Source organism: Dioscorea cayenensis, unplaced genomic scaffold (genome assembly GCF_009730915.1).
Source record: "Dioscorea cayenensis subsp. rotundata cultivar TDr96_F1 unplaced genomic scaffold, TDr96_F1_v2_PseudoChromosome.rev07_lg8_w22 25.fasta BLBR01000047.1, whole genome shotgun sequence".
In the NCBI taxonomy this organism is placed as follows: domain Eukaryota; kingdom Viridiplantae; phylum Streptophyta; class Magnoliopsida; order Dioscoreales; family Dioscoreaceae; genus Dioscorea; species Dioscorea cayenensis.
The window spans coordinates 8,775-32,508 of record NW_024086438.1 but is presented as its reverse complement, the minus strand read 5'-3'; the positions used below and the strand labels follow the sequence as shown (position 1 = coordinate 32,508).

General features: G+C 36.3%; 1 pseudogene; it reads right to left on the bottom strand.

The window, feature by feature from the left end:
- Positions 1-23,111, bottom strand: part of LOC120253331 — a 28,765-nt pseudogene extending 5,654 nt beyond the window's left edge.
- Between the last annotated feature and the right edge of the window lie 623 nt (positions 23,112-23,734).

Sequence of the window (23,734 nt, the reverse complement as noted above, 5' to 3'; positions counted from 1 at the left end):
TACGAGTTGCCTACTTGGTCACTGAAAACTTTGGCTCTTTGTGCTTGTAAAATCTCCAGCTCCTTGACTTGTGAAACTCCTCATGTCTTTTACTTCCTGGTGTATTGAAACTTCAGAGTTGCATTTGTCGCTTGCATCAGGTATTTAGTTCTTAACTCTTCAATGCTTATGAGCCTTGACCATTGGAATTTTTTTTAAGTCGTGACCTTCAATATGGTTAAGTAATTAACTTGATAATTTTGACTTGCTTTTAAAACGGATCTCAAACTCATTCTTTCGAAAGAGACCTCATAATGGGCTTTAGGAAAAGCTTTGCCAACCCAACTTTTTTCAATGAGTGTTGACGAAAGACTTTTTTTTTTTGGTGAAAATTTTTATTCATTTTTTATTCCTTCCTTTCATTCATTTTTTTTTTTGAAATTTTCATTTATTTTACTCTTCCTTTCATTTCAAGAAAAGATTTTTTTTTTTTCACCTCTTTTCACCCTAACGAGTGTCAAAAGACTTCCAAGCAAGCTTCAAGTAAATCTTCGTCAACTCTTCTTTTTTTAATGAGTGTTGATGAAAGATATTTTTTTTTTTGTGAACTTTTCATTTTTTTCCTTTTTTTCTCTTCCTTTCACTTTAAAAAAATTTTTTTACTCTTCCTTCATGCTTTTGTTTTTACTCCAATGAGTGTCAAAAGACCTCACAGTGAGCTTAATGAGAGGATTTGATTTTTTTTTTTTTGAAAAAAATTTCTCTTTACCCAAGAATGTCAAGACTTCAAGGTGGAATGAGAGAAATTCATGAAAATTTCTCGTTACCCTAAGAAAGTCAAGACTTCAAGGTGGAATGAGAGAAATTTATAGAAAATTTCTCGTTACCCCAAGAAAGTCAAGACTTCAAGGTGGAATGAGAGAAATTTATAGAAAATTTCTCGTTATCCCAAGAAAGTCAAGACTTCAAGGTGGAATGAGAGAAATTTATAGAAATTCTCGTTACCACAAGAAAGTCAAGCTTTATGGTGGAATGAGAGAAATTTCATAGAAATTCTCGTTACCCCAAGAAAGTCAAAACTTCAAGGTGGAATGAGAGAAATTTCATAGAAATTCTCATTACCCCAAGAAAGTCAAAACTTCAAGGTGGAATGAGAGAAATTTCATAGAAATTCTCGTTACTCAAGAAAGTCAAAACTTCAAGGTGGAATGAGAGAAATTTCGTTGGAGACCTTGCAAAAAAATAAAATTACAAAAATACCCCACTCAAATTCATCATTTACTTTTTTTTTCTCATTTTTTACTCTCCTTTTTTTTAACCCATCCTTTCATTTTCCCATATTTTTCCTTTCTTCTCTTATTTTACTCACCCTTCCATATCCCTTTTTTTTATATTTTTTCTTTCTCATCTTTTTTTTTAACCCACCCTTCCATTTTTTTCCATATTTTTTTCTTCTCTTTTCTAAAACTCACCCTTCTTTTTCCCATCTTTTCTTCTTTTCTTTATTTTTTTACTCTCCTTTTCATCATCATCTCTTTTTATCACTCATCCCTCATCATTTTTTTAATTTCTTTTTTTATCCTTCATTTTTTTCCTTTATTTTTTCGCTTTTTCCCTCCCTCATTCTTTCTGTCCTTCATTTCTTCATTTTTCATCTCCTTTTTTACTCATCCTTCATTTTTTAGCAACATCTGCATCACCTCACACTACACAAGGATCGGCGGCAGGCACGACCTTGATTATTCAATCGTTTGCTTGTAGTCTTTCTCCTTGTTCCGGAAGTACTCCAGCTTCTCTTTATCGATCCTGTCCTGTTCTGTCTCCAGCGCCTAACCATGATGTCGTCCTATTGAGATGAGCATGCTAGTGATCAGGATGGGAACTGATCACCCTCCCCATACATTTCAACATTTCTTTGATACCTCCAGTACTTTCTCAGCGGAGCGATGGTCACCAACACCAAACAAAGCATTGCCAATATGTTTCAAATCCCGATAACGAGTTAGGCAAAATATGGCAGCTTAACGATAATGCTTTACTGCACTGATTAGTAATCCATTGCTCTCCATTACTATGCCCAAGTTGACATGAATTTGCTGAAGCAATGGCGAACATTGCAGAGCATCAGCCTCAGCGGCTTCCGATGTAGTGGAATAGGATCGACGAACCTCAAAGGTGCGGCCAAGAGACCACAAGGCACTGCCTTTGCAGAGAGACAGAACTCCGACGAGCGAATGAAGCTGTGGATGGTTTTAGGTAAGAGCTTGTGGTCGTAGAGAATTCAGCCAATGGCCATATGGCCGTTGAAGTCTTCATCGGTGGTCGGAGGAAATAGACGATCTTCTGTCCATAAAGATAGATGACAAAGGTGCAGAACAGTATGCTAATCACCCATCAACAACAATGTCTTCAGATTGAATCTTCTCAGGAAGCATCACAACCTCGCTGCTTTCAATACCGGGCCACACACGTCCCCGTAGATGTCATAGGTTTTCTTGGAGTCATAATACCCTCTTGATCACAGCATCATGGAAAGAGAGACATCCACCTCTTTTTTTTAATTTTTTTTTTTGGATTGAAGAATTTTTTGAGAGCTTGAAATTCCTAAAGCCGAATGAGATGGCAACGATGACGGTGGCTGCCGGGATATGAATTAGATCACCGACTGAACCTTGTCGTATCCTGTTATCAATCCGTGTCCCAGCGATGCCTCTTTTCTCTTCTTCTCTCCTCTATATTTCTCTAGCTCACTGACTTTTTTTTCATATTCTATGCGCCCCTCTGCGAAGTGGAAAGGGAGAGAGAGCACGAATTCTCTCCAAATGGGGAAGAGAACGAGCACGAGATAAAGAAGAACACGAAAAAGAGAAGAAATGAACGGATGCTAAGCTTGTATCATGGTTGCATGCACGTGCATGGGCTTTTTTCTTTAAATGCATGGAAAGCAATTACATATATATATTTTTTAGAGAAAAAGATTCATGATAATGCATGTACATGCATGCATAAAAAGAAATTATATATATTCTTTTAGAAAGGGAAAGGAATGTGCACGTACAGGCATCTATTGCTCTTTAAATGCATGAAAATTATATATATATATATATGCATATATTCTTCTTTGAATGCACACAGCATGTGAAAAAACGCAAGCAAGGATTACACAATAATGGATCTTTTTTTAAAGAAACATAGTACCTCTCTCTCTTTTGTTTTTGCTATCTGAACCCGATCATTTCCTTTTTGTTTTGTCTGTCCAACGTTGCTTGTCTTCTTCTTCTCTCTATCTTCTTCTCTTTTTCTCTTCCCCTCTATTTTCTCTCCGTCTCCTCTCTCTTCTTTTTCTTCTTCTCACTTTTCTTCTCCTTCTTCCTTCTCTGTTCTTTTTTTTTCTTTTTTTTAGCATCTGTTCCCCAAAAATCCTCAACACCCCCGAGAAAATCCTGACGTGAGAATTTTTTTTCAAAATTTAAATTCAAATTTTTTTCAATTCTTATCCCTTCTTCTTCTTTTTTTTGAATTTAATTTTTTTTTAAAACTTCGAACTCCCTCTTTTTCCCTCTCTCTTTTATTCATTTTCATTTTTCTTTTTTAAATATATTATTATTTTTTTATTTTTAATAATAAATTCCTAATGGAATTAGGAATTAAAAGAAAACCATATAAACAAATGGCCCCCTTGTAGCTTCCTCACACACAATAGTTGAGGGAGGAAGGCACAAGTACTTTCAAACTTCAAAAATTTTCAGCCGACTTGAGATAATTTTTTTTTTCTTTGTTTTTTTTAAAATCCCATATTGAATGATATTTTGCCCAATTTGCCCAATTTAGAAACTTTTTCTTTTCTTCTTTTTTTTTCAATCAAAACTTTGACTTCATGTCCAGCTTCTTCCTTTTTTTTTACTTTTATAGAATTTTCTTCTGTTTTCTCTCTTTCTACTTTCTTTCTCTTTTTTTGTTTGTTTGTTTGTTTTTTTTTAGTTTGCAGCACTTCAAACATGATTTTGACCATCCAACTCAAAGAAAAATAATCTATGTGTCTAAATAAAAAAAATTCATGAGTACCAGGAAAGATTTGGCCACCTGATCATAAACTTAAAGATCAACAATGGAGACCGCAATGTTTAACAAAATTTGACTTGAACTTATGAATTTCTATGAGAGGTAAATGGACCTCAACCTCAATCTCCGCCATTCATATTGACTATTGTCATGTGTTTATGATGTGGTGAAAAATTTGTTTTTGGTTTTTGTTTTTGTTTTTGTTTTGTTTTTGTTTTCTTGACCTTTTTTTCTTCGACTTTTTACTTTTTTATCTTATAGTTTCTTATTGGATTTGCATGTAATCTCTCAGAGCAAAATTTACAAGCATCATTTCAAAATTCATAGAATCATATCTTTATTAGATTTGACAAAGAAAACAATGTGATGAAATTTGTACTTTGCCTCAAGAAGCATATATCATGCTTGACCAACCTGCTCAAACAAGAGCACCGGACGTTCCGTCATAGACAAACACAACCCTTTTCTTATTTTACAACATGCTTTTATTCAAATGGAGAAAAGAAACAAAATAATGGGATTCGTGATTTGCCTCGAGAAGCATATATTATGCTTCACCAATTTGCTCAAACAAGAGCACTGGACGTTCCGTCATAGACAAACACAAACCTTTTCTTTTTCTTTTTATTTCTTCTTATTTTTTTTTGTTGTTTTTAGCATTTTTATATCATGCATCACATGTACATCATGGATAATATTTTTTCAAAAAGCGCGCATTGATAGGTGGCATAGGTCTTCTTCCATCGGCATCGACTAGCTGATAAGCTCCTCCTTCGTAGGTGACCTCTATAATATACGGGCCTTGCCAATTTGACTTAAATTTGCCCCCAGCATGCTTGTTGGTGATGATTGGTCTTCTTAACACCCATACCATCTCTCCTTTCTCGAAAGTTCGAATACGAGCCATCTTATTGTAAGCTCGAGCCATCCTTGCTTTGTAGACTTCAAGATTTTGTTGGGCCTTTAGCCTTCTTTCATCTAAAGCATCAAGCTCATCCAAATGCAAGCGAACTCTATCTTCATTTGTGAGTTCATTTTGTAAGGCAATTCTTAAAGATGGAATTTGGACATCAAGTGGAAGAACAGCTTCTGTACCAAAAACCAATGAGTATGGTGTTGATTGAGTTGGTGTTCGATATGTTGTCCGGTATGCCCATAAAACTTCAGGAAGCCTTTCGTGCCAATCCTTTTGACTTTTCAAAACTACTTTCTTCAACAATTTGGATAGTGTTTTATTGAATGCTTCTGCAAGACCATTTGCTCTAGCATTATAGATAGAGGAATACCTCCAATCTATTTTGTGATGCTGAGCAAACCTTCCAACCTTGAAACTTTTGAATACTCGCCCGTTGTCAGAGATGATCCTTCGAGGTGTTCCAAATTTATATAGCACATGGTCTTTGAAAAATTTGATGATATTCTCCGCCTTTACTTCTTTTAAAGGAATGGCTTCCGCCCATCGTGAAAAATAATCAGTGGCAGCTAATATAAAGCGATGCCCTCTTGATGATGGAGGCTCAATATGGCCTATCACATCAGTCCCCCACATCTTAAAAGGCCATGAAGAGATTGTAGGGTGTAAAGGATTGGGGTGTTGATGAATGAAATCCCCATGGGCTTGGCATAGTTTGCACCGTCTTGCATATTGTAGACAATCGTTAATTATGCTTGGCCAATAGTACCCAATATGTTTAATCTTCAACCGCATCTTTGGTCCTGACTGGTGAGCTCAACAAATACCAAAATGGACCTCATGCATGACTTCTTCAGACTTCTCCTTCGAGAGACATCTTAGCAGGAGTTGATCATATGATCTTCGATAGAGAACATCATTAACAAGGGTAAACCTCTTCACCCTTTTCTTTAACTGCGTAGCTCGAGACTTTTCATCTGGGAGTTCGCCATACTTCAAGTATTTAATAAAAGGCTCTCTCCAATCATCTTTAACCACTGTCAGAATCTCTTCTTTTCTGAGCTTTTTGTTTTCTAATTCTTCATCAAAGCATGAACTCAATACTCGCATATTTCGGATGGTGACTTGGATATCCTCTTGATCTGGATCAGCCAACTCTTTTGCCAATTTGGCTAAACTATCTGCTTTTCCATTAATCGACCTGGAAACTCTCTCCAGCTTAACATTAGGAATTTGCTTCAACAATTCAATAACTCTCTGATGATACTGAAGGAGTTCTTGCTTATGAGTCTTGAAACTTCCTTCAACTTGATTTATAATGAGTTGTGAATCGCCATATATATGCAAGCTTTGAACCCCATATACTGACTGCTAGCTCTAATCCAGAAATAAGAGCTTCATATTCTGCTTCATTGTTAGTACACAGCTTCGACAAAGAAAGAGAGTATCTCAGGATATCACCATCAGGAGAAATAAAAATAAGTCCAATACCAGCTTTGACTTGAGGAATTTTGGGTCTAATAGCTGGTTGTATCGAAGAAGCTCCATCGAAGTACATCTGCCAATATTGTTTCCCTCTTCAATTGCCAAAGTCTCTTCATTAGGGAAATCACATCTCAAGGGAGATTCATCGGGCAAAGGATGCGCCGCAAGAAAATCTGCCTATGCTTGACCTTTGATTGCTTTTTGTGGAGTGTAAGTTATGTCAAACTCCATGAGTATCAATGCCCATTTCGCTAATATTCCAGTAAGTAGTGGTCTAGTCATCAAATACTTGAGTGGGTCTATTCTTGAGATAAGAATAACTTTATGTGAGAGCAAATGATGCCAAAGCTTCTTTACTACAAACACCAAGGAGAGACAGTGCTTCTCTATTGGTGTATATTTGTTTTCAGCACCCACCAACATTCTACTAAGTTAGTATAGGGCATTCTCCTTCCCTTATTCATTCTCTTGGGCTAATAAAGCTCCAAGGGATCCATCCAAGGCTGTTCTGTATAAAATCAATGGCTTTCCTTCAATTGGTGCCGCTAAAAGTGGGTAATTCAGTAAGTAGCTCTTGATTTCTTCAAAAGCAGTTTGGCATTCATTGTCCCACTTAAAAGGAGCATCCTTTTTCACCAGCTTTGAGAACAGCTTGCACCTGTCCGAAAGATTGGCGATGAATCTTCGGATATAGGCGAGTCATCCTTGAAAGGACCTCAGCTGCTTCAATGTCTTTGGAGGTGGCATTTCTATGATTACCTTAATTTTGGAGGGATCAATCTCTAATCCTCGGTGCCTCACGACGAATCCAAGGAATTTTCCAGACAATACCCCAAATGCACATTTCATAGTGTTCATCTTCAAGTTATATTTTCTAATACGATCGAACACCGTTCTTAAGTCATTAAGGTGTTGATCTTTTGATTGTATCTTCACCACCAAATCGTGTACATAGCACTCCATGACTTGGTGAATCAAATCATCAAAAATCTTCGTCATAGCTCTTTGATATGTTACCCCTGCATTCTTTAGTCCAAACGGCATAACTTAGGCCATCTTGATTTGGTTGTACCCAAAGAAACCATCCATGAAAGAAAGCATCTCATAAGAGGAAGTGTTATCAATCATGATCTCCATAACAGGTAGTGAAAAATCATCTTTGGGACATGCTTTGTTTAAGTCCCTAAAGTCCGCACATATTCTGATTTGCCTATTCTTCTTCTTGATAGGCACTATGCTGTCAATCCAATTAGGGTACTTTTCCTCCCTTATGAAACCAGCTTCGATTAGTTTCTTGGTTTCTTCAATGACGCTCTCCTCTAGATCAAACTTCATCTTTCTTGGTGCTTGTTTTACTGGTGGAAAACTTGGGTAAATGGCGAGCTTATGCACTGCTACTTCTGTGTCAAGCACTGTCATCTCCTTATAGCTCCATGCAAAACAGTCAATATACTCCACAAGAATGCTTTGAATGGCTTCTTTCTCTTCTTGAGCTAGTTGTACACTTAAGAAAGTGGGTTTAGGATCGTCCTCACTTCCCAAGTTGATTTCTACCAACTCATCAATTGTAGCTTGCCCTCCATCTTCAAGCTCAGGGGGTGCATCCTTCAATTTTATATCTTTCATGATGTGATCATCTGATACTTCTTCTGTTGGATCTTCATCTCTTGTATTCGACCCTTCAATAGTTGACACCATGCGGCATTCATATATTTGTTCATCTTGAAACCCAAGACTATTCTTACTCAAGCCTTGGCCTTGCATAGCAATTTTGAAAGGATGCCAAAGCCTCTCAAAGAGAATATGCCGGTCTTTTAAATGCTTCAAATTAATTCCAGCTTGCTTTATTAACTTTCTTAGCTTAGGAGGATAGTAGTTTGGAATCCTCAAAGGACAAGGTTCTTCATCTTCCATCGGTTTGCTCATCAAAATATCTTTATCATCAGATTTATTGGGATCAGACTTATAGAAGAGAATCCCTCTCTCCTCTTGATGGCGAGAAGGCACATAAAAGGTAATGAGCCGCTCTGCCGAGTTAACATGCAACTCATCCAGGGCTTTGTAAAGGCCCTCCGGTATTCTTTTAACATACAGAGAGCTTTCAACCGGAACCTCATCATCATCATCTTCTTTTTTAATTGGTAGGAATGAAATTTCTTCTCTGTTAGAATCATCACTTCCAAAATATTGGCTCCTCTTGTGACGACAAGCAGTTGAGTGAGCGATTTGTATGTCTTCATGATCTTTTTCTTCTTCAGAAGACTCTGTGTCACTTCCAAAGTGCGGTTTCAAAGGCAGAAATGAAACCTTCTTCTGAGTGAGCTTGGTAGTTTTAGTAACTTTCATAAGAGCGTCATCTTTGGCTGCAGAAAGCTTGCCCACTTTTGGTGTATCCACAAAATACCTTGTATCCTCATAGTTGATTTCATGGACAACAAACAGTTGAATCTCCCCATCTATGCGGTATACATCATCATCTTTTATATACTTCAAACATTGGTGCAAAGTGGAAGGAACCACATAATTTTCATGTAGCCATGGTCTTCCCAACAATGCTCTATAGGAAGCATCAGTGTTGATAACATGAAACTTCACATCTGATGTCAGCTTTCCAATCTTAAAAGGGAGAGTAATTAACCCAAGGGATTTTTGACTATGCTGGTTAAAGCCTTGGACAATAATCTTTTCAGCTGATAGGTGATATGTCTCCAACGCCAGGGCATACAAAGTCTTTAATTTCATCAGATTTACTAATGAGGCTGGATCAATGAGGATTCGATTAACCCTTGTCCCATCTGTCACACTTCACAATTTTCTCCATCAACATAGAGGGGCAAGGATGACATTTCTTCATCTTTGTCATGACATGGTGGTAGGTGGGGAGAGTTAGTGGGGGTTGGTGGGAATATTTTATATTATGTGGGGGTAGGTGCCACCTACCCCCTTAATGTGAGCCCTTGGATCAAAATGATCCTAGCCCTTGATTCCCTTGGTGGAGGGCTATATAAACCCCTCATGACAATTGTAAAGAACACAAGAGAGCTTCATTACAAGAATTTTCTATACAAGAGAGATTTCTCCTCATCTTCTTGCTTGTTTATTTACTTGTGTTCTTGCATATTTACTTTCTTGCTTACTTGCTTTACTTACTTGCCTAGTTTACATTTTCATACTTGAAAGCTTATAATTTCTAAGCATTCTAAGAGAGAGAAGGCTGCCTTGGTTTGGGTTTGAACTTTGAACAAACACTTGTGGTGTGAACAAAAACCAACCAAGGGCCGCACGGAACCTTGAACGAAACACCAAGCCCGTGACACATCACAAGACCCAGTAACATACAAGGGTCTATTGTGCTCTTTTGTCCCCAACAACAAGTCATTCTCTGAGAAATTAATTGCCGGAGAACCAAATATGTAGAGAGCTTCTGTCATATGAGCTTCAGCAAAAAAAGCTTGATACTCTTCTGGGTTTTGCAAGATATGGATCAATGTGTCTTTGAGCTCCTGTGACATCATAGTGCATTAAAAACACTTAGTTGAGCTGGAATCTTCTTCAAGTGGGCAGTAATATTGTAATCTTGTGTCTTCGAAGTAGAAGTTTTGCGTGGTTGCACAATGTCTTCGTTTACGTCAATCACATTCTCCTTCCCTTTATCTTTAGTGCCATGTGCTTGCTCAAGAAGCCTTCGCACATTATTAATCATTTGATGCTCCTCCTCCTCATCTTGGTGGATGCACCCATTATCATGCCTTCCTTTGATTGTCAAGGCATAGCATGTACCTGACATCTCAAAATACTCCTCAGGTAGGTTTATGGCACTTGACTTGAGCACTTTATGTAACCAGCTCTTGAAACCATTGCAATCTTCCAGTGTATGCCCTATTAAATGATGAAAAGGACAATACTTAGGATGATTTTTCATATTTGTAGTAGCATCCCTTTTCTCCTTTAGAAGCAATAACCCTTCCTCCACCATCTTCTGAAATAATTCTTGAATTTTATCTCTTCTTATGGAGAAGCTCCCATCTCTTACACTGCTTAGAAGATGAGGTGTTCTTCCTTCCTCCATGTCAACTCTTCGATCTTCACTATGTTGAGGATGTGTCTCCTCTTGACAAAAAGAAAGATTCACAGGTTCCATGATCCCAGACTCATTCCAAGTAGCATCACTATCTGGAATATGTGGCTTTCAATGAGTAAGGTCATATGTCACCTCTTTGATGAAGGATGGAATCTCTTCATATGGCATCACCTTTCTTAGTATTTTATACTTAGGTGCTTTTCTTGATTTCTCCTTTGGATAATGCTGGTTTGCTCGATAAGATTGTGTTGAAGCTTCCTGCAACCTCACATTCGCCATTCGAACCCTTTCCTTAAAAGCTTGTTTCTTTTATTGCTTTTTACTCACATATGGTCTCCCACATCGATCATATAACTTCTCAGCTATAGAATCATCCTCATCTGGATAGCAGAGCTCAAGTTCATCTTCATCATCAACATCATCCCATGCTTCTTTTTCATATATGGTAATAACTCGACAAGTATCAACCATGGGCTCTTCATCTTGAGACTCGTCCAAGTCTGAGAGTAGCTCCTTGACCTCATCAGGAAAATAATCACCTAATGTAATTAGGGCTCTCTCCTTTTGCTGATAATCTTCTAAGGAGTCAATATATTCCTCAATAATTGACTTCTTATAATGGAATTCAGCAGGCTTCACTTGCTTCTGCTTCTTTTTCTTGTTCTTGACCTTTTTATTCTTCTTGGCTTTTTGCTTGGGCTTCTCATCGGGTTCTTGAGCTCTCCGCCACTTAATACCAGGGAGCTTTCCCAACGTTTTCAACATTTTTCATGACTTCTTTGAGATAAAAATTTCCCATAAGCCTTCTGGAACTTCAAGAGGAGCAGGCTCCTTTGGAACTTGAAATCCTCCCTCAGCTTGCATGCCTTCTCATATACCCCCTGCATCTTGCCCCCACAAAGTTTATTCTTGCAGTGCAACTGACACATATTTGGTGTGCTCTGTTGGTTGATCGGATAATACATTTTTAGATAAAGTGATCTTCCCTTCCTGATATTGCCGCTCAATCTAATCTTTAAATACATAGCAGTTCTCAATCGAATGACCCAATATTCTGTGATATGGACAGAAATTTGGGTGATCTTTCTTGTCTGCTTCTTCTGGTCGCTTGCTCTCTGGTAGCTGCAAACCCACCTTCAATGCATCTTTGAATATCTTCATCACTTTGTCTCTTCTAAAGGAATACTTTTTGCTCATTCTCTCTTGAAGAGAACTTATAGGCTTGGGTTGTTCACTTCCACTCCCAAATGATGGTGGTTTTGGCTTATCATAATTTGCTGATGTAGTGCCCTCCTTTACTTTATCAATTGCAAAGGCCACATGCTTAACACCTTCTGGCTTTCTTGGCTTTTCTTTGTCTACTTTGGTGGGTTGCATTGCGGATACTACCCTTGGACTAGTTCTTTCCAATTTTTTGACTTGAGAGATTTAGTCTTGGAAGGTATGAATATCGGATGAGCTGAGAAATGGAGCCATCCAATTATCAATATTCCCCACCAATAGCCCCAATGCTTGCATCTGATCAAGTGGCTGCTCACACTTGATGCTCAGGTTGGCCATCTCATCACATAATCTATGACCTTCTCATCCTTGTTCTGACGTGTGTTGGCCAAATCAGCTATAGTAATTTTAGCAGTGACCCTGCCGAAACGGATTCTAAAGGAGTCCTTCATCTGTTGCCATGTCTGAATGGATTCAGTTTGTATATTTGCATACCATTCAAAAGCTACACCAGTTAAACTAGCAGCAAATTATCTTAACAACAAAGATGGGTTATTACTTGTGTCCCCACATGTTGTTATGAAATGAGCTAAATGTTGATCAGGATTCCCTAAGCCATTAAACTGCTTGAACTTTGGAACATTGTATCCCTTAGGATAAGCCACTTGATCATGAAAGCTTGAGTAGGGCTTGTCACCATCATTTTTCAGTGTAACACACTTGGCTTGTTTTAATTGTGCAGCAACTATCTTTTGTACTTCTTCTCGAGACATCATTGGCTCTGGCACTGCCGATGTTCCAATTTGCTCATGCAACCCAAGAACTTCTTCTTCATCATCTTCTTCTTCTCGGATAACTTGTACGGATGGTACTTGCCTATGAACCCTTGAATTATCATGGAGCAGATTCTGGACTTGATCGCTCAAGCGGGATATCACACCAGTCAGAGATGTAACAGTCTGCATCATAGATATATTATCTTTCTCTCATTGATCCAATTACTTCTTTAATCTTGCAAACACTGGATCTTTGTTTGATGTAAAAATAAGGTTGTCATCTTCTTCCTTACTTGAATCATTATTCCTCCTAGGAGGAGTTTGAAACCCAACTGCTTGGGCAAATGATTTTGTCCTTTCTTGTGCTCTTTCTTGTAATGCTTGATTAAGATCTTCTTCTTGAATACTACTTGTACCAACTGTTATCTTCTTTCTCAGCCTAGTGAAGGGATGCTCTGGTTCAGGTGGGTGTTCAGACCCTTCAGTAATCACATGTGTTGTGTATACTTCTAGATCCTCCATTTCTTCATCTGGTTTCTTTATCCACTGGAACCTTGAACGATGAGCAGAGGGTGTGGTCTTCTTGTGAGCTTGCTTCTTCGGTATGGCAAGCCTATCAAATACAGAAGTTCGCGACTCTGAAAGTAAGTTCTTTTTCCTTAGATAGAACTCCCTCGGTGTCATCTTTTCAGTCTGCAACTTCTTGTAGGAGGTGTAGTTATTATAAATCTTCTTGGAAAATTGCCCTTGGAATTGTAGGACTTCGGTGGCCTGCCCCCTTTCATGATGCTATTTTGTGAAGACCCGAGTCTTGGAATGAGACAAAACTCACTTTCTCCTGAGGTGAGGGTATCTTCCTCTTGGTCAATCTTGGGCGGCCCATCATAAAAGATTTTGTTGGGGTAGCTTTGGGCTTCTTAAAGATACCACTTTCTTCTCCTCTAGCAATGATCATGAATGAAGGCTCTTCTTCATCCTCCCCTCCCTTAATGTTCATGACCTTCTTTGGGAAAGTAAGTCGGTCAAAAACAGATGCTTTAGCAGCAGCGACATCTTCTTCGAGCTCAGCAGGTAGAATCATGTGCGGGTGACGTCCCCTTGATGGCAAGCGTGGGACATGGATTCTAGTTGGTGATGATGGTGGGCTTGGCACAAAGTTGACGTACTCCGAGATAGTCCCAAATTTAATCTCAGCTCCAACAACGCCTCTGTATACTGAAGCATAGGGAAGCTTCACTTGAGTGCCTTCACCAAGGAAAATGGTGCATGATGCAGCTGCATTGTTGGTGTTGTTTGTTGGTGCCATTGCAAAAAAGCCTGCAAAGGAAAACATCGCATTAACAACACTGGTGATTTTTTTATCTACTTTTTTTTACTTTCTCATTCACACTTTGTTTCAAAGATGGGAGGAGAAGTTAGGTCCCCACCGGGCGTGCCAGACTATGTCGGCTCCTTTCTTTTCACCCGGCCTTTAATTAGAATTGACCGGTTGAAAAGCATGGATCACAAATCAATTTTTTATTTTTTGTTTTATATTTCAGATAATTACGGGTTCATGACTGCTATTAGGGGCAAGCCCCTAATATTAATTACCCCAGACAATGTCATGGGAACCTCCGATTAAGAAACAAGTGTGAATGAGAAGTAACTGAGTAAACATAATAATTTTTTTATTAATTTCAAAGATGCATGTAAACACATGATCATAGACAAAAGTAAGAGAGCTATTCTCTAAGAGAGCTTAACAAGAGATTTTTTTTTGAAAGAGCTATTCCTATCATGTTCTTCAAAAATTTTTTTTTTTTGCTTGACTGATGCTCTTAGTTCCTTCACTAAAAGTATGTCGGACGAACCTTTTGACTTTGTGGATGTAGCCCTCTTCGATTTCTTTTTCTTTCTTTATGTGAGTTTATGTCTTGACATATCGCTCAGTTCAAGCTGCGGCCATTCTATATTTACGAGTTGCCTACTTGGTTACTTTTGCTTCTTTTATCGCTGAAGACTTTGGCTCTTTGTGCTTGTAAAATCTCCAGCTCCTTGACTTGTGAAACTCCTCACGTCTTTTACTTCCTGGTGTATTGAAACTCCAGAGTTGCATTTGTCGCTTGCATGAGGTATTTAGGTCTTAACTCTTCAATGCTTATGAGCCTTGACCATTGGAATTTTTTTTAAGTCGTGACCTTCAATATGGTTAAGTAATTAACTTGATAATTTTCACTTGCTTTTAAAATGGATCACAAACTCATTCTTTTGAAAGAGACCACATAATGGGCTTTCGAAAAAGCTTTGCCAACCCAACTTTTTTCAAAGAGTGTTTGACGAGAGACTTTTTTTTTTTGGTGTAAATTTTCATTCATCTTTTATTCCTTCCTGTCATTCTGAAATTTTTCATTTCTTTTTACTCTTCCTCTCATTTCAAGAAAAAGATTTTTCACCTCTTTTCACTCTAACGAGTGTCAAAAGACTTCCAAGCGAGCTTCAAGTAAATCTTCGTCAACTCTTCTTTTTTTAATGAGTGTTGATGAGAGATATTTTTTTTTGTGAACTTTTCATTTTTTCCTTTTTTTCTCTTCCTTTCACTTGAAGAAATTTTTTTTACTCTTCTTTTCACTCCTTTTTTTTTTACTCCAATGAGTGTCAAAAGACCTCACAGTGAGCTTAAAGAAAGGATTTGATTTTTTTTTTTTGAAAAAAATTTCTCTTTACCCAAGAGTGTCAAGACTTCAAGGTGGAATGAGAGAAATTCATGAAAATTTCTCGTTACCCCAAGAAAGTCAAGACTTCAAGGTGGAATAAGAGAAATTTATAGAAATTCTCATTACCCCAAGAAAGTCAAGTGGAATGAGAGAAATTTCATAGAAATTCTCTTTACCCCAAGAAAGTCAAGCTTCATGGTGGAATGAGAGAAATTTCATAGAAATTCTCATTACCCCAAGAAAGTCAAAACTTCAAGGTGGAATGAAAGAAATTTCATAGAAATTCTCGTTACCCTTAGAAAGTCAAGCTTCATGGTGGAATGAGAGAAATTTCATAGGAGGCCTTGCAAAAAAAAATAAAATTACCAAAATACACCCCACTCAAATTCATCATTTACTTTTTTTTCTCATTTTTTACTCTCCTTTTTTTTTTAACCCATCCTTTCATTTTTCCCATATTTTTCCTTTCTTCTCTTATTTTACTCACCCTTCCATATCCTTTTTTCATATTTTTTTTCTTTCTCATCTTTTTTAACTCACCCTTCCATTTTTCCATATTTTTTCTTCTCTTTTCTTTTTTGTTTTAAAACTCACCCTTCTTTTTTTCCCATTTTTTTCTTTCTTCTTTCTTTATTTTTTACTCTCCTTTCATCATTTTTTTTTCATCTCTTTTTTTATCACTCATCCCTCATTTTTTTTCATTTTTTTTATCCTTCATTATTTTTTCCATTTTTCCCTCATCATTAATTCTTTCTTTTTTGTCCTTCATTTCTTCATTTTTTTTTCATCTCCTTTTTTACTCATCCTTCATTTTTTAGCAACATCTGCATCACCTCACACTACACAGGGATCGGCGGCAGGCACGGCCTTGATTATTCAATCATTCGCTTGTAGTCTTTCTCCTGGTTCTGGAAGTACTCCAGCTTCTCTTTATCGATCCTGTCCGGGTCTATCTCCAGCGCCTAACAATGCTGCCATCCGGTTGAGATGAGTGTGCCAGTGATCAGGATGGAACTGATCACCCTCCCCATACATTTCAACATTTCTTTGATACCAACAATACTTTCTCAGCGGAGCGATGGTCACCAACACCAAACAAAGCATTGCCAATATGTTTCAAATCCCGATAACGAGTTAGGCAAAATATGGCAGCTTAAAGATAATGCTTTACTGCACTGATTAGTAATCCATTGCTCTCCATTACTATGTCCAAGTTGACATGAATTTGGGGAAGCAATAGTGAACATTGGAGAGCATCAGCGTCAGCGGCTTCCGATGTAGTGGAATAGGATCGACGAACCTCAGAGATGCGGCCAAGAGACCACAAGGCGCCGCCTTTGCAGAGAGACAGAACTCCGACGAGCGAATGAAGCTGTGGATAGTTTTAGGTAAGAGCTTGTGGTCGTAGAGAATTCAGCCAATGGTCATATGGCCGTTGAAGGCTTCATCGGTGGTCGGAGGAAATAGACGATCTTCTATCCACAAAGGTAGATGACAAAGGTGCAGAACAGTATGCTAATCACCCATCAACAACAATGTCTTCAGATTGAATCTTCTAGGGATGCATCACAACCTCGCTGTTTTCAATACCGGGCCGCACACGTCCCCGTAGATGTCATAGGTTTTCTTGGAGTCATAATACCCTCTTGATCACAGCATCATGGAAAGAGAGACAGCCCCCTCTTTTTTTTAAACTTTATCTTTTTTTTTTTGGATTGAAGAATTTTTTGAGAGCTTGAAATTCCTAAAGCCGAATGAGACAGCAACGATGACGGTGGCTGCCGGGATATGAATTAGATCACCGACTGAACCTCGCCGTATCCTGTTATCAATCCGTGTCCCAGCGATGCCTCCTTTCTCTTCTTCTCTCCTCTATATTTCTCTAGCTCACTAACTTTTTTTTCATATTCTATGCGCGCCTCTGCGAAGTTGAAAGGGAGAGAGAGCACAAATTCTCTACAAATGGGGAAGAGAGCGAGCACGAGATAAAGAAGAACATGAAAGATAGAAGAAAAGAACGGATGCTAAGCTTGTATCATGGTTGCATGCAGGTGCATGGGCTTTTTTCTTTAAATGCATGGAAAGCAATTACATATATATATTTTTTAGAGAAAAAGATTCATGATAATGCATGTACATGCATGCATAAAAAGAAATTATATATTCGTTTAGAAAGAGAAAGGAATGTGCACGTACGGGCATCTATTGCTCTTTAAATGCATGAAAATTATATATATATATATATGCATATATTCTTCTTTAAATGCACACAACATGTGCAAAAATACATGCAAGGATTACACAATAATGGATCTTTTTTTAAAGAAACATAGTACCTCTCTCTGCTATCTGAACCCGATCGGTTCCTTTTGTTTTGTCTGTTCAACATTCCTCGTCTTCTTCTTCTCTTCTTCTCTTCCCCTCTATTTTCTCTCCATCTCCTCTCTCTTCTTTTTTTCCTCTCACTTTTCTTCTCCTTCTTCCTTCTCTGTTCTTTTTTTTTCTTTTTTTTAGCATCTGTTCCCCCAAAAATCCTCAACACCCCCAGAAAATCCTCACGTGAGAATTTTTTTCAAAATTTAAATTCAAATTTTTTTCAATTCTTATCCCTTCTTCTTCTTTTTTTTTTTTAAATTTAATTTTTTTTTAAAACTTGGAACTCCCTCTTTTTCCCTCTCTCTTTTATTCATTTTCATTTTTCTTTTTTAAATATCTTATTATTATTTTTTTTTTTAATAATTAATTCCTAATGGAATTAGGAATTAAAAGAAAACCATATAAACAGATATATTTATAATATCTGGACGGTGGTATGTAATTTAAATTTTGATTGTTTTTGACTCTGTCAACAAGCTAGCTTTTCTTAAAAGAAATCAACATCAAATTTAAATTGATATATATATATAACTTGTTTTAATTAAGAAATATGAATTTATTGAATAACAAGTTTAATTTTCTCCAAGCTGAGAAAAAAATAATCAAGACTTTGGTGATCATCTCAAGTTAATATTTTTAAAAAAAAAATACTTTTGAAGTCTAGTTGATATATAATCACTATTAAAAATGGGAGAATTTTTAAATGTGACTATTTACTTTCTTTATTTTAATTTGGACTTCACCACTCTCTCTATTTTTCAATTTTTATTTACAATTCAAACTATTAATGTGAAATGATTAAAATATTAAATATTAATAAAAAATTAGTTTTTTTAAAAAAATATTATATTTAATCTAAATCGGATTCAATATTTAAAAACAAAGCTAGGACATTCACAATTGTTCTTTCCCTCCTCACAACCCCACTTCCGACCACCGATTCCGAGTTGCCTTCCGTGGAGACACCTTCTCAACAAAACATATTATGTGGTGACACTTCTCAACAAAACATATTATGGTAAATTATAAAGCAGAGTTCTCTTGCATTTACCCACAAACCAAAACCCATCTTTTTTGGAGGGAGAGAAATATATTTTTTTTTATTATTAAAATTTGAGACACATTTTGCGATGAAAATTGATCATTGCAAATAATGTGTCGCAATCTGTGTCACAAACCAATTTCATATGCGTCCGAATTTTGCGCACAGTTTGTGACGCCAACAAATCGTTGCAAATAATGTGTCGCAATTTGTGTCGCAAACCAATTGCATGCATGGTGCCAACGTTTGCGACAAATTCTGAGACTCCAATAGATCATTGCAAATAATGTGTCGCAATCCGTGTCACAAACAATTACATGATAGGTGCAAAAACTTTTGCGACAAAATTTGTGACATTTTTTTACGTTCAATTTTTTGCGACGCAATTTGGTTATATCTGCAACATTTTTTGTTTTTGTCACAAATGGCTGCAATTTGTGTTGCAAATTTATGACACATTACGTGTCACAAATATGTGTAGCAAATTAATAGCATTTTTTCTTGTAGTGGGTGGTGCATGTGTGAATTAGTTCACTGAGGAGCTTCATGAAAGGCCACCATGTTTCATGATGCTTGTCACCATGGCCAACTTCACGTATCTCTTTCCACCATGCTTGGACTTGTACGTCTGCTTGTAATGTTGCATCATCTGGGTAGTAAATGGTGCAGTATTCAGTGACCCATGTGTGGATTGCCGACCATATTGCAAGGCCATCTACAACATATGGGTAGTTCTTTATGAGCAGCTGGACATTATTAGGGCTGCTTGGATCCTCCACTCCAACTCCTCTAAACCATGTTTAATTTAAAAATTAGGATATGAGGTTAATTAGAATAATCACATTTTGTTAACATATATGTGCTTTAGCTAGTTATATATATTTGTAATAGTGTGAAAAGATGAGATTAATAATTTTTTTTTTATCTTGTGCACTTGATGTTATCACAATTTTTAATTATGGTTATTTTTATATGAATTTGCGAAGGATGATAGGACATGACTAGTGCGCGTGCCCATACTTCCCAGCCTTCTATCCCTAACTCACTCATAAGTTATCAGGGTTATATCAGCATTTAAATCATTATGTATTATTTTTTTTTAATAAAATATGGATGCTTCAATTTATTTATATGCGTTGAAGTGATCTATTGCTATTAATTGTTAGCCTTCTGTCCCCATCTCACTCACAAGTTGTGTGTAATTTAATAATTTAGATTTTTTTTATTTCTATTAATTTTATCACGGTTATATCATCACTTAAATCATCATGTATTATTTTATTTTTCAATAAAATGTAGAAGGTTCAATTTATTTATCTGTTGAAGTGACCTATTGCTATCAACTTTAGCCTTCTATCCCCATCTCACTCACAAGTTGTGTGGCTTAATAATTAATTTAGATTTTTTTTAATTTTATTGATTTTATCACGGTTATATCATCATTTAAATCATTATGTATTATTTTATTTTTTAATAAAATATGGATGGTTCAAAGTTTATTTATACATGATGAAGTGACCTATTGCTCTCACCATATGCAAACACTACATATTTATAAATCATGGGCAATTAATTTATCATCAATGAATGCTACATAAATTAATATAAGTAACAATTGACATGGACGTTTTTAAATAAAAGCCAACTTGTATAGGCGAAAGAGCACAGCTGCATTAAATCATATCAGCAATATGATAGATAAATAAATAAATAAATTAATTAATTAAAATTAGAAGATTATCCGTATTTCATGTCCCATATGTTTTGCAGGTAGAAATGGTGCATCAATTGCTATAATTAATGATCTAAACTTACTTCTGCTAACAAATACTTAATATATATTTCCCTATATACTACAAGCCTTGATGATTTGTTTAAAATATATAAAGAACTCATAATAAACTATATCTAAATTTTTAAACTATAATAAAAAATCTATTTCAAATGTTTTCAAAAATTAAGAAATAAATGCATGTACCTTTTAAATGAGATCAGCAGGAAGAGCCTTTTCCATGAAATTCCAACTTTTATAAACCACAGCAGACATCTCCATCGCATATTTTCCAGGAAAAAAAGTGGACTTAAAAGTACCTCCAGCATTAATAAGTGTTTGCCGTGCCAAAGCATTGATGTTCATTGTGTCACGATATAAAAGCTTGTAAATCGGATGAACCACACTAAGTTGTCGATTTGTTGCAATAACAAATGGTTCCATAACTCTGCATGAGTATTCAACCTAAAAAAAATTTAAATAAAATTGTTAGTAGTGTAACAATTGATAAAAATTATTTAATACAAAAAATCAATGCAAAACATAGGTACCTATGGCTGATGAGCTGATGAACACCAGAGTCATTCACTGTAGCAAAAGCTTCAGCTAGTTGCCAAATAGCTCCTTCTATGCCATTTTGAGCAGGAGTGTAGACTTTGCTGGGAGATTCTGGCAGGCTTATCTCAATTGCTAATGGTTTCAGAGTGTCATCATCATGCAAGAAGAGAAAGAGTTCTTGTTGCATATATCTTAGTGCCCTCAATTAAATTGATTCTCTTGAGATAGGGCATTAATATGTTATGATGATCCAAGATGAAGAGTCTCTTGTTGTTTAATGCCTGTTAATTCAGTTGGTTAGATAAATAATATTGTTGTTATATATAAATAAGATGTGAAATTAAACAGGAATCATAATTCCTCATCAACAGAAATATGTGTGTATCAGTGTATATATATTTTGTATATATATATATATATATACATATTTCATTTATACCTCATCAACAGAAAGCCCATTCAATTTGTTTTCATTGTGAGAAGCAGTGATTTTGCTGGTTTGACCTCCATATCTGTCAGGATCAAGCTTGCTAGTTGGAGGAAATTCCTGCAAATATTACCCAAATAAGTCATTAAATGATCAAGAGACATAGAAATTTTAATAGATGATGATAAGGTTTAATATATTTGAAAGGTTAAGATTGATTTGCCTTGAGAAGTTGGATAATGACTGGGTTCTCTCCTGCCAACATTTCTCTGCCGAACTCCTCATCAGTCCTCCATGCCCACTTGTCCTCTGTGTAATAATATAACAATACATGACAAATTAAGGAAAAACAAAACTCATTAGTTTTCACTAAAACTAATTATACATTTAATATTCAATGATATACGTCATAAAAATATTTAAATACCTCGAATGACTTGCGGCACAGGGAACTTTAGAAGTGCATCTCCATCGATGGTGATGATTTCCTTGATCAACTCAAAAGGAATTTGTTCTTTAAGTTGGTTTATCAAATCAATCTGAGGAAGCTTCAATCCACCTTCATACAAGTTCAACACATCTTGGAAAGAGTCAAACTCATTTGGGGTCTTATCAAAGATGGAGTTAAGTACTGGAAACACAGACTTCACCAAGGCCTTGATTCCATATGCAAGGAAATCAGACATTTTGAGATGTCCAAACCTCTCATCTCTTGGAATATAAATGTCCAAACTCATGATCAATGGTATTCTACTTTCCGAGTTCGGATCTAATAATATCACGTTAAAACAATTAGTGAGACATGACCTTTAAATGAAAATTTATATAATTTATTAACTTTACCAGTTTTTGTAGGTTCCCGGTCTGTTTTTCCTCTACGAGGATAAGGATACTCTTCTAACCCTCCAAGAATAGGCCGGGCAAAGTTAGAGCTAAGATCAAGGTTTCCAAGATCATTGTAGTATGCATAGTTGTAAATACGATCCCATTCCTCAAATTTTCTAGTGACATCATCCCCTCTCAAGTGCAAGAGCTCCTCATCTCTATATGGCTTCAAAGGTGCTGGTATCTTTTCTGGCAAGTACGTCTACAAAAATATGTGTATATATATATATAAGTGTGTGTGGGTGTATAATGACTAATCAATCATTAGTTTTAACATGGTAATATTAGAGAAAATATATGAAAATGACTTACATCATTTGTGAAAAAGATACGATCATATTTGTATTTGTCAGTAGGATAGACCCAAGAGTTACAATCAAAATGAATATAGCCTTTGTTGAGAAAATTATTGATGGTGACTGACTTGAGAAAGAACTGTGATGTGTGATTGTTCTTGATAATAAAAGCACCGGGAATACTATAATTTTCATCCCATTTAAATGTAACACTAAAGTTGCTCTCTCCGGCAGCAATAGATGGTAAAACAATGATAATTGGTTGAAGATAAGCTGGTTCTCCAATTAATCCCCTGTTTCCATTGTCTATAAAAAAAATAATAAATAATAATAAATACACCTGCTTTGAGAACACAAACATTTACAACAAATTTGTATGTACAAATTGTAATATTTATATCTAAATTTTTAAATTTTTTATATAGCGTTGTAGATCATGTCCAATAATTAAGAAAAAGATAGTAGTTGGTGGGAAACAGTGTGGAAATTTGTTGGAACATTGCATCTTATCTTACCTTTTTTTTGGTTGTTTCTGTGACTCATTTAAAGCAAGTTCCAACCATAAATATCAGTGTGTGCAAAATAATATAAATAATAAATGATCAATTTACCAACTCTGTTATCAAAAATATTTGTAAGGCCCACAAATTCATTCAAAAATTCATTCAAAAAGCCAGCCGGAATGTTAGAGGTTAACAAGATTACAACATTAACTGCTCAGGTGAAAGATTTGAGCAGAAAGATCGACAACTTATCCACCCAGAAACCAGGTATAGTTATGGCTTGTGACACGTGTGGGGAAGGACATTCATCAACCGATTGTCCCATTATAGGAGTAGCGCATGGACCCACCAAGTAGGTTGACTTCATTGGTAGTGTCCTCCGACCACGAGGAAACCTCTACAGCAACATGTATAACCCAGGTTAGAGGAATAACCACAACTTCTCCTGGGAAAATCAAGTGCAGCAGCATAAGCCCCCAACTAGATTCCCTCCTTACCCACAATCGGATAGAAAACCTACTCTTGAAGATATCCTTACTCTGTTCATATATACCACATATATAAAATTTCAGCAATCAGATACTAGATTTTAGAGCGACTAGTCTAATATGAGGAATCAACATGCTTCTCTTTAGAACTTTGAGAATCAGGTTGGCTAGATTG